Genomic DNA, 15,368 nt, shown 5'->3' with positions numbered 1-15,368 from the left:
ATGCCAATACGCTTCCAACAAAAGTCCGCAGGAGGAAAGCAAACAGGTTCATGTTTCTAAGAGTGACTATGAGCCATAGGAAGCCTAAATTAGGAAACTGTGCACATACAGAACAACTACTGTTACAGTGCACTATGGGTTATGCCCAATTTTACCATCTTCTTCCAATGCCATCTTTCACAACAAAACAATTGAGGAAACAGAATGGAGAAACCAGTATGAACTCTTCCCTAGTGCCACTCCCTCCTAATGATCCGCTTTCTTTGCTGGCACCCCAAGAGTTAGACTGGTGGGCTATGGTGCAAGTACCTAAGCAGCTGTCCCTACCAGTTAACAGTGTGTGACCAAGCGTGCAGCGCTAATTTGCAAAATCTATTAAACAGGGAAAAAGGTTAAGTGGACATCTTGCTTGCGTGTAGCAGTAAGTACTAAAACTAGCAAGTAGGGACTGTGCCTTGATAGACTTTTGTACAACGCTACATACACAAATTTAGGTATTATGGTGTTTAGAAGTTACAGTGATACAAACTGAAGGATTATAATAGTCCTGGAAGAGTTCAGGAAAAAGTTTATGAATTTTTATATGCAGTTAAGTACAAAGTGCCTATTTCATTTATTTTAGGTAAACCAGTAACGTATTAAGTGTTAAGTATTTCAGAGACCTAAACCCATCCTTTTTGCACAACAGCAATGCATGATTAAGTATTCTCATCACAGACAAACAAAGCAAACAAAACACCACAATCCTCTTGTGCTACTGACACTCAACATAGTTGGGGAGGGCACTGGTAATGCCCAAGTACATTTCAAACCATTATGGCAGCTACTCTGGAGCACTGAGCATCTGCTTCTGCACCCCTGCCTCAGCGATGAATACCTGCCACTCCCATCAGATTATTCTCCGTGGCTGATGGTGGAAGGGGCAGAGAATTAAGTTATAGTGAAAGCAGCTCCAAAAACCTTGGGCAACACAAAGATGGAGTGCTTAAGCATTAGGACAAACTTACAAAGTATAAACACCCTCCGAACACAGAGCAATTTGAAAAATACACTGGGAGCAATCGTGTCACTAGAGACTCTCAGTTGACCACAACACTGAATAATGTCTGTTAATTTTAATAATGTCTGTTAATTTTATCTGTGTTGGACTAGTAAAATCTGAATGTCACCTGTATTATAATCATCAATTCAAATAATTTTGTTCTGATAGCAAATTGGACCAAAACCAACTTTCATCATTGACATGTCCAATCCATGAGATAGGTCAGGTGAAAACATGAGAACCCCTCTGTGGACAGTTATAATCTAACCTGTCTATAAAGGACAGTCATTGATCTCATCTATTGCAACTGTTGATGTTCTCACCTATATTAACATATAATCATTTTTTCGTGTGTGAATCCTGTTGAACTCTAGTGTCACACAGTTTCACAGAATAAATATGGGTTTTGTCTTAAAATTAGTAATTTCTGGAAGACCACAGAAAACAAAAGCCTTCAATCGCCCAACCAAAATAAATATAAATAAGTGGTGTTGAAATCACAAAATCATTTAGGTTGGAAAGGACCCTTAAGATCATGGAGTCCAACCATAAACCTAACACTGCCAAGACTACCACTAAAACATGTCCCTAAACATCACATCTACACATCTTTTAAATACCTCCAGGGAAGGTGCCTCAACCACTTCCCTGGGAAGCTTGTTTCAATGCTTGACAACCCTTTCAGTGAAAAAATTTTTCCCAACACCCAGTCTAAACCTCCCTTGGCACAAACTTGAGGCTGTTTCCTCTCATCCTGTCACTTGTTACGAGGGAAGAGAGACCAACACCCACCTCAGTACAGCCTCCTTTCAGGTAGCTGTAGAGAGAGGTAAGGTCTCCCCTGAGCCTCCTTTTCTCCAGGCTAAACAACCCCAGTTCTCTCAGTTGCTCCTCACAGGACCTGTGCTCTAGACCCTCCAGGAGCTTCATTACTCTTCTTTGGACATGCTCCATCACCTCCATGTCTTTCTTGTAGTGAGGGGCTCAAAACCAAACACAGGATTCGAGGTGCGGCCTCATCAGTGCCCAGTACAGGGGGACAATCCCTTCTCTAGTCCTGCTGGCCACACTATTTCTGATACAAGCCAGGATGCTATTGGCCTTCTCGGCCACCTGGGCACACCGCTGGCTCATATTCAGCCAAGCCAACCAGAGCAGCAATAAATGTTCCTTAGCCATCTCAGTGGGGGTAAAGGATGGTGATCCATACAGCAGCAAAGACCCAAGGTTTGTTGATGCATTAGAAACCACAGATGCACCTAGGAAGAGTCACACAGGAATCGGGGCTTCTGCCCCAGAAAAAGCATCAGAATCAATAGCCCAACTGAAGCGTACCTACATCAATGCACACAGCATGGGTAACAAATAGGAGGGGCTGGAAGCCACTGTGCAGCTGGAAAACTGTGATATAAAAATCAATATAGTTGAAGAGGACATACCACACAACTGTGTTCCCAAAGTCTCACGCTGCTCCCTTCTACCTAAAATTTCTCTTAGAAGTACAAAACACTACCTGACAAACTTACAAATCTTAGTTCAAAATGAAGAATTTTAATACTAGCAGGTAAATGGAAACGATCATTTATACACCAAGTTAGCATCTACTGCCAGCCATATTTGCCAGCAGCACGCAGGGTAGCCTACAAATATGGAACAAAAACTAAGTTTCCTCTAACTCTAAGGCTTTCAGAAACCCAGTTATCCTAGAGCATTCACCTAATAGGATTCAATCACTGAAACTAAGTTAAAAAGAAGTCATAAAAAAAGCGCTTTCAACTGTTGAGTTAAACTCAACAATTTCAGCAGACAACAAAAATCCTGTAGCATACAGGGCTTTAAGAGCCTCATGAGGCAAGTATTACCTCAAACATCTCACAAGAGGCATCTTAATAATCTTTTGAACTCCTCTGAACTCAAATTTCAATCCCTTTCCAAAGCTAGGTTGTGTTCACTGTTACTTGTGATGTACATGTCCTCTGGAAAAAAGAAATAGTTCTCCATAAACAGTGGATTTTCCATTGGTAATAATACTTGATATAAAATCTTCACAGAATTCATTCTACTTTTGCTGCAGAGTATATCAACTGGTTGTAAACTCTGACACAAGAGGACATAACTTCAGTAATTCTGTATTTAGCCCTCAAAAGCAAAATGAAAAAGTACTGTAACAATGCAAGACCATTCATGATATTGCTGGACAAAAAAAAAAAAAAATGAAAGAAAGCCAGCAAAAATCTGGAAAAGGTTCTACCAGTTTTGGTCCCATGTCCCTCTGTATACTTGAACAAGCTCTGTAGAAGACAAAGAAAATTGCTTTCGCTTTTTCACTGGCATTTGTACATTCTTGCTAATGCAAATCCCTCTTAACATATTATTCCAGGGTAAGTAACAGTAGAATGCAATCATATATTTGTGGTCAAAGAGGATTAACAACAATAATACAAGGCAAATTTATTAGATACTCTAATTAAGACAGTGTTTTATTAAAAAAAAGTTATTTAGTTTAACTACCTAATAATGTCCCATCATTACCCTTATTTCACAAACTGTGGCTTCAGAGATTGGTTCCTAGAGCTGACCCTGCAGCAGTAGGCACCGAAAATACATGCCCTCACTCAACAGCACGGCCTATCACATGCCATAGGATACACTTTTTACCCTCAGTCATGTGCTAGAGAAAAGGCTGTATCACCACCACCACAGTTGGAGAAGGACAATGTGCCATCTACTAGGATGCTTTTGTGCAAGATGTTAGTGTAATTCACAAACCAGCTGGCAACTGCTTATTGAGGTTTACTGAATCTTAGCTATACAGCTGTTCTTGGCAGTATTCTCATCTTTTCATAGGCAGACACACAAAGCTGCAATAATTTTTTCAAACCAGCTCCAATACACATCCTTTTTCACTCCCTTCCAGCATAACAGCCTCCCTCCTTCTGAAGCATTATTTGCCTTGATCACTCTCAGAAGTAACTTTTTGAACATGAAGAAGCATCAGAAAAAGGCGAACAGCTGTTAGACTGGAATGTATAATGAATCAAAGTAAAATTAGATGGTGACCTTAGATTCATGACACAGTAAAGAGTTAAAAAAAAAAAATCACAATTAAGATTTTAAAATTACACGGTAGTAAGTCAAGGTTTAGTACAGATCACTTTATTAATGATAACAGGGCATACAAACTCTTAGCATCTTTCACGAAGTTGGTAATTTCAGAAGCTCAGAATAAACCCAAATCTGATGCCTTCCTCCTAGGCAACGAGGTTTTGCAGAGAACCACTTATTCTTTGTATATGTAAACCACCAAAAAGTGACAAAGTAAGTTGCAAGCTAGGCAAATCTACTATGTAGAATGGCAAGGGAGGAAAAAGAAAGAAAAAAAAAAAAAATATATATATATATATATATATATTTCAAGATACAGGTGGTGGGGAAGACTACAACACCTGAATCCCTCTTGTGCACAAGTGAGGAACCAAGAGCGCAAGACAGGCGCTGCCTTTTTGTTTTGTTCTCCGGCTGCACGTTACCCACAGACCTGCCGGGGCCGGCTGCCTCTAGCGGCGACAGCCTGCGGGTGGCCACCGCAGCCCAACTCCAGAGCTCCTGAACCTCTCCCCAGGCACACATCGCCTGACTTTCTCCTTCGCTGCGCTACTTTGTGATTTCAGAATCCCCCTCCCCGTGCAAGAAAAAAAAAAAAAAATATTAAAAGGGGCACAAACCAGCATCAAATTACATCCCAATCCTACAGACAGGGATTGGTAATCAACCTCTCCTTACCTGACCTAACACCCAACAGAGATCACAATCTGCTCTGAAAATCCCACAGATGAAACACCAAAAATAATCACTGTTAAGTAGCTGCAGGTCTCCCCAGTGAGCTCCAGCTTTTTGGGGAAGGGGCAAAGCAGATGGCTTGGAAGCCCCACCAATATGCACAAGCTGCCAATGGCGCCCAACAAAATCACCCAAACAAATCCACGGGTGTGAAGAAACAGTCTGAATGCACAAAGGAGAGATGCTGGAGTAAATGCCGCAAATTGCTGGGTTATTTTAAACCTCTCATTCCTCTTCTTAGCTTCAATATATGCAGAACACGGGATTGGAGAAACAGGGAGGGGAGAAATTTAAAGATGGCTCAGGGTGTCTCGTCAAGGATTTTAATACACGCTCTAAAACTCTAGAGGGCACCCGAAATATGCCCTCCCCCTCCCTCCTGAGTCGGGTAACGTGAGCAGCGGCAGCAGCCCGTCGTCTGCTTGCCGGAGTTGGTATTGCAGGAGCGATGTCTGCAGCAGCAGCGCCCACCCCGAGGAGGAGCCGCCTCACAGCCATTACTGGGGCTTCGCCCCAGGGCAGCAGCTGCTGGACCCAGGAATTTCCCCACCCAACCCTGGAGGCCCCTCCTTCTACCCCTGCCCCCGGAGAATGGGGGGGGGAGGGGGGGTGTCAAGCCCTCCCTAAGCAGGTCTAGCAGAGGCAGAAATAGATACATAAATAGCACTCACAATGGAGCTCCCTCTCCTTGTTGGTCTCTGCCAAGGCTGCACCAAACTGGGCTGGAGCCTAAGGGAAAGACACGGGGTTAACACGGGGCAGCGAGGAGCAAGCAGCGCCCCCAAGCAGCGTTTCCTCTGCCTGGCCAGGCCAGGTACAGCCTGCATCACCCACCACTTCCCCTGGATCCCAGCCCTCCCAACCCTTTAAATCAATGAATAAATAAAAATTGCCCTCCCCGGGGGCGGCGGGGTACTCCCCAAGCACACCCACGCCGGCTGCCCTCGCTGAAGGAGGGGGGGGGACAAGGAGCCGCCCCGGGCGCTGCTGCACCGGGGGCTTCTCCGCGCGAGTGCGGGGGGAGAAAAGGCAGCGGCGGCACCCACGGCGGGGACAGAATATTACCTGCTAACTTGCCTAAGCAGCCCTGAACCGGCGCCCCGGGGGGTCGCCGGGCTCTCAGCGGCGGCGCCTCCGCGTCAGGCAAGCGCCTCGGCCCCCCGCACGCTCCCGTGGCAGTTGCCCCCAGCCTCGGGTTTGCCCCCCTGCAGTCGGCGAGCAGCACTGCCGCCTCCTGTCCGCCATTAGAGAGACCCAGCCAAACAATACGGGAGGGGAGCAGCGACGGCGGCAGGATCCGCGGAGCGCCGCGCCGGGCAGGAGAGGGGAGGGAGGCACCCGCGAGGGGGGCGTGGGGGGGGGGGGGTGGGGGAGGCGGGCAGCGAGGGCGGTGGGTGGGGGAGGCATCGGGGCAGAACAACAGCCGAGGGCCCGGCGGGGAAGGGTGGGAGGGAGTTAAAATAGGAGGCGCTAAGGCAGACCCGGCCCTTCCCCCAAATGCCCCTGCCCCCCCCCTTAGGGCTGCCCCCGAGCACCCCTCGTTTACCACCACCACCACCCCCCCTCCGCCCACCTCCGGGCCACGATGGTTACCCGCGGGGCTGCCGCCAGCGCTGCCCGCGCCCCGCTCCGCCTCCACGAGAGGTGGCGGCGGCACCGGGGGGTACTTAGCCCCGGGTAGCTCGGAGGCACGGCGGCTGCTCTCCCATCCCCGCCCTGGGGGCAGTTCCGCGCCGCCAACCGCCCGCCAGCCCGCCCCCGGGGCGCAGCACCCCGCACCCCCACCTTACCCGGCTCCCCAGCGCTCGCAGGCACGGACCCCCCCCCCCGCCCCCCCCCGCCGCAGGGAACGCACGCACTCTGCGCTACTCCTCCGGCGTCTCAACTCTAACTCGGTCCAGTCCCGGGCGAAGCGCAGCTGCTAGCGAAGGGGAGGAGGAACCGGGCCAAACGAGCTCGGGGGAGATCCTCCTTCCTGCCCCGCCATTGGCTCCTCCAGAGGGCGGGCTCTGGCGCTGGACTAGTGGAGTGGGTGGGCCGCCCATCCGTCAGAGCCGCCCGCAGCCGGTTGACCCTATAAACTGCCAATCTTCCTCCTGGCCACGCTCGGGGTTCTTCCCACTTTGATCCATCAGGTTTGAGGAACCCGGATCGTTGCCCACCGGCGCGTTGCCCGGGTCCGAGGGCTGCGCTCGCTTTGCCCGCGCAGCTCTTTGACAGCACCAACTTGCAGAAGTTTGCGCCGCCGCCGCCGGGCCGGCCGCGCTCCGCCGGCGGGGAGGTTGCGCTGCCCATCCCAGCCTTGCGCTCCGTCCCTGTGGGCGCCCACAGCCCCGGTCGCGGGCTCACCTCTTCCCCCGCCGCTGAGCGGCAGGGCTGGCGGGATTCTCCCGTGGCCCTCCGAGAAGTCCCACCCCGCTCTTCCCCCTTGGCTGGGCTTTGAGCCTGGGGCCATTTCCATGAGGGATAGAGCGTGGATAATGGAAGCGCTCCCCCAGGGGAAAGGGAGAGAGCGCACGCATCCCCGGGAGGGCGCCTCGCCCGCGCCCCCGCAGCCTGCCCCGCCGAGCAGCGCCTCCTCGCCGCCCTCGCCCTAGGACGCCCTCCTGCCCCCTCCCGCTGCGGGGGAGGGCGCCATGTCAGCCGCCGACATGGCTCCTGGAGGAGCTGGTGGTGGTGGTAGCAGTGGTGGCGTCCTCCATTTTGTCGGAAGCTGCTGCGGGGAGTTTGGGACCAATTCGAACCAACGGGAGGCGCAGCGGGGCGTCCATTTGAAGCGGCTCTGCCCGGCTCCCCGCGGGAAGAGGAGCCGGGTGCCCCCCGGCAGCGCCGCGGGGTGGAGAGGAGTGCTGCGGACGGCGACGGCGGCCAGGCGCCAAGCTCTCCGCCCGCCCTCCGCCAAAATGGAGGATGCGCACTTCCCTTGCGCGGCTCTTTCCCCCCGCGCTGGCCATGGCACTCAACGCCCGCTCCTTCGAGGACCTGGGAAGCTCAGCCTCCCGTCGTGCGCGCTGGTCCCGCTCTGCCCCATTTACTCATTCTCCTCTGCCCAGAAGAGGGAGAGAGAGCGAGCAAATGCCCTCTCTAGCCGGTATCAATTCACGTCAACCACGCGGAGCAGTGTCCCCTGGAGAGAGCCCCTCGCCTGCTCAAGGAACCGGGTTCAAGCCGCTGGCGCCATTTCCAGCCTGGAGCGAGGATCTTCCCGCGGGATCCAGCCCGGGGAGCTTGCAGAGCAGCGTTGCTCTTAAGGGCTGGCGCCTTCCTTTGCCACCCTTGATGAGTTCGGTTAATAACTTTCATGTGTGGGAGCGACCAGAAGTTTTCTATCTTTTATTGTCACAATAAATACATCTAATTTCTTCCTAATGGTCCCTCCCGGAGACACAGGCTTCAGTCAACAACTCAAGCCAAAAGCTTCTCCAACACTGTTGCTCTATGTTGTTGGTGAGAATTAATGATTTTTTTTTTTTCCACACTGCCCTAGCCATCTGATAAAGCTTGGAGGTCTGGTGGAGTTACCTCAGGGCTGATAGCAGCTTGCACTGCCATTGCTCACAGCTGAAAGAAAGAAGTGAGTTGATGGCAAAACAGCTCTTACACAACCACTGCCAAGGAGGAAAGTGCCATCGAGAGGAATCAGCACCTGTTTTGAAGGTCTCCTCAAAGTTGCCCTGTAAATTCATCAACTTTGTTCTACAGCATCACACCATCCAACCAGTTATGATCATAGTACAACATTGAATCTTATAATGCTCCGTCAGCTCAGCTGGCTCCTGACTGTTTTCATTATTAGCCCTGAATGTCTTCTAAGTTGGTAAAAGTCAAAACTGCATTAAGTCATTCTCCACATGACATATTTTTCAACCTTTCCAGTCACACATCTCAGGAAAATGTCTTCTGTTCCACAACAGTGCCTATCTGTAAACATTGAAGTTCTGATGAAGTTCAGAAAGACATTCAAGAGGACTTAAGTACCTGTTTTTGAGAACTTTGATGCTTCCACAGATAGATTGTAGATACGTAGTGGGTTTCTAGTTTAGAACATAAGTGACACCTATCAATCACCTTTATAAGGCATTTTAAAAGTAAGCAAAGAGCACCTTCCTCTTACCACTGCCCTAGCAATAGACATTACCTAACAGTGTTATCTGGGACTTTGATGTAGCAATGTAGCAATAGACCATTTTCATTAATATTTTAGATTATACAGTTCAAACAGAAATTTTAATGGTTTTGCTTGTGATTTTGGAACTGTACTAAAATGTATTTATATATAAAAGTCTGTAATTCCAGAGAACCCTTGTCCCCTTGTAGATAGGTAAACCTTTTTTGAATTCATATGCTCAAATGTGGACAAAAATAATGAAATGCACGATGATTTTTCCATTAATTTTTTGACTGACAGCAGAAGAAAGGATGAAAATGTTGAGACACCCATGTGAATTCCTCATCTGTAAAACCACATATTATTCAGGTTATTTTTAAGAATAATCCAGATCAAGTAATTTTTTTTACAGTTTGAAGGAGTTAACATTAGCTCAAACACTAAGTAGTAAAATCTCTTCATGAATGCTAGAGATCTGATACAGGTGTATTTGTAGGCTCCATACCACTGCTTTCATGGACAGGCCTGATGTCAGCAACTTCACTGAAAAATGTCAAACCTATTGACTGGCAGTAGATAAATTCAACAAAGCTGAACCAACAGTATGCTCAAACACTTACAAGAAGAGTGACATCTTTCTATCTGTCATGGAGTAAAATTGTCTCAAAAAGCAGTCAATTGTGTCAGAACTGAAGAGTAATCTGATATATTTTAAAGAGTTTACATTTGAGCAGGAATCTAAAGAACTATACCAAGCCAACCTTCAAGTGATGCATAGTAAATTGTAGGAACAGAATGAACACAGTTTAAAGCTACTTCCTGCTATCAGTAATATTTATCTATGATTAAAAATAGTGGCCTTTGTTCCAGAACTAGAAGCAAACATAATGCGTTGACTGAGGGACTTCTTCAACCTGAACACTGTTTACATCAAACTAATTATCTGGGTGTCTAGAATGGAGTTCTGAGGAATGAAGAGGAAATACTTTGAACAAGATGTCTTTCACTACTTCATCTACGTAACACTAGGAAAGTAGAGGTTCATGAAACCCTTTAAAAGACAGTTTATTACAACTAATTTGAAGATTGGCTTGGAAAAAAAAATGTGTTTGGAATGCAGATAAACCTTATGTTTATAGAAATTGTGTGTTTCCACCTTCTGTGGAAGTTAAAATGGTATCTAATCCTTTGTAAAATATGTGACCCCAAAATTTCTTTCATGCCATTGTGGCTTCTATACTGCCCAACCCCACAAGCCTTGTGATTTCTGCCATACACAGGTTTATTTATCCTCTTTATCTTATTCTTTTCTCTACTTCCTTCTATCACATCTGCCAATATTTCTCTTTCTTTTCTGTCCTTAATCCCACTTCTTTGTCTATTTAGCCTCAGTTGCCTTTGGCCATCATAAAGAAGAAAGATGTGGACAAACTGTATTTATGAATGGAATATATCACGTTTTCTTGGTCATGTCATAATGGAATCCTGGTCTACTAGCTGGTTGTCCAACACAGCTTCAGGAAATAGTAGTGGAAGGGAGAATATTATAAAAACAAAACCAAACAAAAAAAGCAGAATCTTAAAGCACCTATGATCAGTAGCACCTTGATCATTTTGATTTTATTCTAGAATATTCCCTCTATTGGTGTTCCGATTCTTTATTTTCATTAGGCATTGTAGCTATTCTTTATAGACTAAAGCTGTTAATGAAAAGGTACCATATGTATATGTTTGTACTGTACCTAACAGAACCCATACTATAAAAAAATTGAAAAAAATTACTTTCTACTAAACATTACCTGTGGTTTTCATTATGGTTGTTGAGCTACTTTTCATAATATTTATAAACAAATCAATACATATCTGTAAATAAATTGCATTCATCTGTTTAATTTGCAGCATATTTAACCAAAAACGATGTTTCAAGAGGTCAAATATTGAGATAATAGACACTTTCCTATAGGATTACTATCTTGAAAGGACCTTTATGCCATAACCCATATTTCAGTTTTGAAAAAGTAAAGAACAACTCATGGTCTAAACTGAGTAACCTCCCCGCAGAAGACATTCCAATACAGTAAAGACTGAGAATGTAATACCCAATGAAGTGTTATTCTGAAATCACTTACAGTGAATTTATAATAATCAACACAACTTCTAATTGCAAAATAATTTTTATTGTTTTTTAAACATTTGAGGATTTTAGTTGGATAAATTTCTTCATCTTTATGGAGAAGAAATAACAGTGCAAAAGAGAATATAGGACCTTAAGACTGGAAAAGACTTCCTAGGTTACTGAGTCCAATTTCTTGCTATTACAGGAAACTCTGTCATATAATCCCTTCCAGAAACTTTTCAAGCTCCATCTTAATGGTAGTTTGATATGTTTAACCCCTACTCCTGTTGCAAATCTGTTCCAGAACTTCATTGTTTTGGTGACTAGAAACCTTCTTCTAATTTCCAGACTAAATTTATTCAAGAACCCGTTTGTTTTTGTGCCAGTATTTGTCCTTTGGCTTAAGTAGCTCTTCTCCCTCCCTGGTGTTTACCCCTGATATATTTATAGACAGTAATCTTATTCCCTCTCAGCCTTCCTTTTGCTAGACTAAACAAAGATCTTTTAGTCTCTTCTGGCTCAACAGATCTTAATTTCCCTGGTCATTCTACTAGCCTTTATTGCCCTCTCTCCCAGTCTGAACTCATCTGTCTTAAATATAGGTTCAAATTCCCATAATATTCCACTTTAAATTGAACTACTACATTGTACAGTACATTAATATTTCCATATCTCCATGAAATACCATGGTCTTGGGTACACACTTGCCTTTTTGCACAACTACATTAGATAACCACCATCTGTTCTAGTAGCACCTATGTTCTTTTCTGCCTCATTCATTTAATGGGAAATTTCTCTGTTAACAGCAAAATTTTTATTAGCATCCAAGTGCATGACCTTGCATTTTGTATTATAGCAGTTTGTTTTCTTTTCATTAGATCAATCATCAGGGTCATTCATTGTTTTTCCATCTGACATCCCACTGCAGCTGTGTTGATGATGATGCCTAATTTTGTGAAACCAGCCAATGCAATAAGCTTATTTTCATTTCTTTGCCAAACAATAAGATCAATCCCAAGAATAACTCCCAGAGAAATCCACTAGCAGTCACTCTCCAGTTTGGCGCTCTACTGTTCAGTACTACCTCCTGCCATTTCCCTCCTCTGTGCTTCTCTATGTGTAGCAAAGCTTTTTTGCTAGTGAGTCCCTCTTGCCCTAAAGTGTTCTGTTTAGTCTCGGTTGTCCTTTTCATGCATTGTGTTAGCTCCTGCCTCTGGAAGAAACGGCAAACCATTTCCATTTCAAACTCCTGACCTCCTCAGTCCAATTGATGTGATTAACTAGGTTCCTTAGTTTACCAAAATTTGCCTTATGAAATCAAGAGGCTTAGATACAGACCTGCTTTTATTTTCTTTCCATTCAACTTACACCAAGTCAACTTTAGGATAATTTTATACAACGAGCTTTTCTATACTGTCCTTAAACTGTAAGTCCAAGTCTAAAATAGCATCATTTCACGTTGGTTTAGTGACATTTTCTGAGAAAAGCTGTCAGCTATGACATTGAACTATATTTGGGGCCCTGCCACCATTAATAACATTTGTTCTCCAACCTACTAAACCAATCAAGGAAAAAAAAAAAGCTAATAGCTTTTTGTCACCTTAGTAAGTTGAAGTGACTTATGTGTCAGACAGGTACTGAAGCCCCCCCAAAAAAAGCATAGAGGAGCGTGCAGCCTGAAGGAGGACAGAATGACTCCATTTCAGCAGGAGGGAGTTGTTGCATGAACCTAGCTTCTCATCTTACCATAACCTATCTTTGGAGCAGCATCTGTGTATGCATATATATAAAGAAAATTCCTTATTCTTTCTAAATCCATTTTTTTTCTAGGTTTTCATTAGTGTATTTCAAAAACTATTTGATCACAAATATTAAGTACAGGATTTGGTAAATCAAACCTTTTCCAGTCTCCTCCTAAACAAGATCTTTCTGCTTACAAGTTGAAGCTCTCCTGTGGGGTCTGAAAGAACAGTACTGAAAGAAAGGGCTTCAGTATACAGGAACCTTAAACTCTGTTTCTGTCCATTAGATCTGGCATATGGTATTCCTTTATTTTTCTGGTATTTCTCATACTGAGGAGCTTGAATTATATTAGTCTCCGTGAGGTTTAGTGAGTGATTTCACCACGGGCAAGTTGCTGCATGATAAAGCTGCTGCCAAAAGCAGCAGTCCTGTCCTCTCCTCAGTGACTGGCTATAAATTTCTGTCACCTTTCCATGCTGACATGAACATTCATGTGGCTAAAAATTGGCCAATTTTCAGTTGGACCAACACGTTGGTATCACTGCATGTGCAATCAGATAAGTGATAGTGCCAAATAAATACGGGAGTGCAGTGGGAAACACAAGGAAACAATGTATAACCCATTTGTGAAACTGCACTGCTAGCCTGCATAAATCAAAGTGATGCTACATATATGAAAAGCCATGAGAAGTTTTTGATGATCTGGCTTCTGCTTTATTTCAGTAAGATCCACAATGTAGTTTTTAATTAGTCATTAGCATTGTTTAGAGCTGGCTGAGAGAACCTGCAAAATATTAAATTGTGAATTCTATTTCATAAGGCTTAAAATTGTTTGGTTTTTAAAGCATTATTTAACAAATTTATTGTGGACAATGTAATTTTAAAATTAAATTATTAAAAATCGTAAGATACTCTTACTGCACATCACTGTGGTGATAGTTCTGACAATATTTTGACACTTCATAGACAAAAACTGGAAAAAATGGTATTTTTTTTGCAAACCTTTTCATTTTCAAAACAAAGCCATTTTTCTTCAGTTTCCTTCAAAGTGTCTCAGCCTGTTCTAGCAATGAACAAAGTTGCTTTTTTAGGCAACTTGTCCTTTCCTGTTGGATGAGGACTGTGCCGTGGTCATCGGTACCTTCAGATTGAATTAATGCATTGCTGTTTTATATGCTAAAAGGCCATTTGGAAAAATTACTTAGGGCAGGACACAGCCAGGAAATTTACTACAGGATCTTTCCACCAGGGCTTCATTGAACTCTAAGGCGGATGGGAGAGTATGCTAAACAGCACAGTGCCTCCCTTGCCATCAGACTCAAAATATGTACTGCACAGATCTTTGCATATGGGAAGGATCCAGCCCTACTTTCCATGAAGACTCGACTGTGTGATGAGATTCTCATAAGACTCCTTACTGACCTTACCATTTCTTCCTTTAGAATGACTACAAAATGAAAATTTCACTTGCATCCAGAAAACCCAAATTCTTGTTCTTTAAACATCTGTCATCATATTGAAGCCTCTTTTTCACATAACCCAAATTTTTCTTTCTTCATTGCATTAACCAGTGCTTGACCCTCACTGGTGCACCACCACCCCTCATCCTGAATCTGTTGTGTTCTTTTCTTTACTTCTGTGGTCCTCCAAAGGTCATAATTCCCTTTTAACTTTCTAGTGTCTCTTAAGGTACCTTTCCTTCAATTTCTTGCTCTTACTCTAAAACTAGAATCTTCTTTCACAAACATTTATTCATTTTGTTCTAAACCATTTTTGCGTTCTCCTTTACAAGTAAGTGTTATACATGAAAAAGTAATTGAAGAAATAGTGAGTTTGCAAAGTTAAATGCTTACAGGTTAGGAAATGCAACTTTCCCTACATGCCCGTGCAACTTCAATTCAGTTCTTAAAATCCAGCTGTGAAAATCACAGCCAATTGATCACATGGCTTTTGAGAAATGCCTCCCATACTCTCCACTCCCTGGAGCTGCTATCTCCTACCCTTGCGTCTCACTGTCTATGTTCAGCTCAACAGGCAGCTCCTCCTCCCACTTTGTCAGCTTATGCTGAGTCAGATTCAAAAATCCTCACCCTGTGATCCCACCTTCAGACCTGCTCCTATGCTTTCTACCCCTTGAACAAGTTATTAATTGGCAATGCACATTTGGGTGTATGCATTATGTTATGTTCCCAAATTGCGCTAATGCTCCTTTTTCATATCACCTCTGTCTCATTCAGCATATAAGGTGAATGACATTCATGAATATCCTTAAGCATTTTGTTTTATCCCCATGCTAGGGTATTCAGTTCATGCTGGAGACACTATTCCATCCATGCTCTAAATAATTTTCCTTGGGATGGTATGATCCTGGATGTACAGATATACTAGGGGACAAGAACCTGGAGTGCAAGTACAGCCCTGCAGAAAGGGATCTGGGGTTTTTGGTTGATGGTAAGATCAATATAAGTCAATAACGTGCCCTGGCAGCCAAAAGGGCCAGACATATCCTGAGGAGCATT

General features: G+C 44.5%; 1 protein-coding gene across 9 annotated transcripts in view; it reads right to left on the bottom strand.

The window, feature by feature from the left end:
• ZMYM2 (zinc finger MYM-type containing 2) overlaps positions 1-6,854 on the bottom strand; it is a 99,040-nt gene extending 92,186 nt beyond the window's left edge. For 5 of the 9 annotated variants that reach the window (XM_042792100.1, XM_042792108.1, XM_042792101.1 and 2 more), the window contains exons 1-2: positions 6,742-6,854; positions 5,554-5,611 (exon numbers count right to left, since the gene is read on the bottom strand). The gene's annotated coding sequence lies outside the window, so the exon portion shown is untranslated. Of the gene's footprint in view, positions 1-5,553; positions 5,612-5,947; positions 6,187-6,455; positions 6,569-6,672 lie in introns of those variants that run through there. The other 4 variants (XM_042792105.1, XM_042792107.1, XM_042792106.1 and 1 more) reach the window with 4 other exon arrangements.
• Between the last annotated feature and the right edge of the window lie 8,514 nt (positions 6,855-15,368).

Source organism: Tyto alba, unplaced genomic scaffold (genome assembly GCF_018691265.1).
Source record: "Tyto alba isolate M040663 unplaced genomic scaffold, T.alba_DEE_v4.0 Super-Scaffold_2, whole genome shotgun sequence".
In the NCBI taxonomy this organism is placed as follows: domain Eukaryota; kingdom Metazoa; phylum Chordata; class Aves; order Strigiformes; family Tytonidae; genus Tyto; species Tyto alba.
Note: the sequence above shows the minus strand (reverse complement) of the source record. Positions and strands in the feature narration are given on the sequence as shown.